Source organism: Cucurbita pepo, chromosome 15, assembly GCF_057944985.1.
Source record: "Cucurbita pepo subsp. pepo isolate OVF chromosome 15, ASM5794498v1, whole genome shotgun sequence".
Classification (NCBI taxonomy): domain Eukaryota; kingdom Viridiplantae; phylum Streptophyta; class Magnoliopsida; order Cucurbitales; family Cucurbitaceae; genus Cucurbita; species Cucurbita pepo.
In genome coordinates, this window is record NC_141812.1 from 6,400,300 (window position 1) to 6,401,108 (window position 809).

At 42.4% G+C, this 809-nt stretch overlaps 1 non-coding gene across 1 annotated transcript; it reads left to right on the top strand.

The window, feature by feature from the left end:
* The first annotated feature begins 225 nt into the window (after positions 1–225).
* Positions 226–305, top strand: TRNAL-UAG (transfer RNA leucine (anticodon UAG)). The gene has a single exon. It is a non-coding gene; the product is annotated as a tRNA-Leu (tRNA).
* Positions 306–809: the final 504 nt, after the last annotated feature.

Consider the following 809-nt stretch of genomic DNA (forward strand, 5'->3'; position numbering starts at 1 on the left):
ATACCATAGGCAAGGTTTGCCTTCAACGTTGAAACATCACTTATGTGGAATCAAAACTTGTTTGACCACACACGCCGCCTATGCGTGCATGTTCTATCATGTGCGACACAACAATGTTGCATCTCATCATTATCTCGGTTCCCAACAACACGATCCATGTATCGTGATGCAATCTCATGTCTTGAGATACTCGATCATCTTGGTTTTTCTAGACACATTCGTTGGGAGAGTTTGGCCGAGTGGTCTAAGGTGCCAGATTTAGGCTCTGGTCCGAAAGGGCGTGGGTTCAAATCCCACAGCTGTCATAATCATACTTTTTAAATCTCATCGTCCGACCCATGCATCGTATTGATCTGTCGTACAGTTTAGTCGAGTGGTTTAAGATGGGCTCTAGTTTAAAAGGGTATGGTTTTAAAATTCGTCTATTATGAAGAGATTCTAACCCAACTCCAACCAGTGTCTCGTGATCTTGTCACGCTCACGAAAAATCTAATGGAGTACTCAACCTCTATTCACATTTTTCACTCGACTTTATGGCTTTGTTATACCTTAGGCAGAGTTTTTCTTCCGCATTCAAACAAACATAATGTGGAATTAAAACTTGTTTGACCACACACGCCATCTATGCGTGCATGTTCAATCATGTGCGACAAAACATTGTTGCATCTCATCGTCATCTCGGTTCCCAACAGCACAACCCATGCAACGTATTGTAATCTCATGTCTCGAGATAGCTCGACCATCTTGATTTGTCCAAACACATTCGTCTGGATAGTTTGGTCGAGTTGTCTAAGGTGTTAGACTTCGAC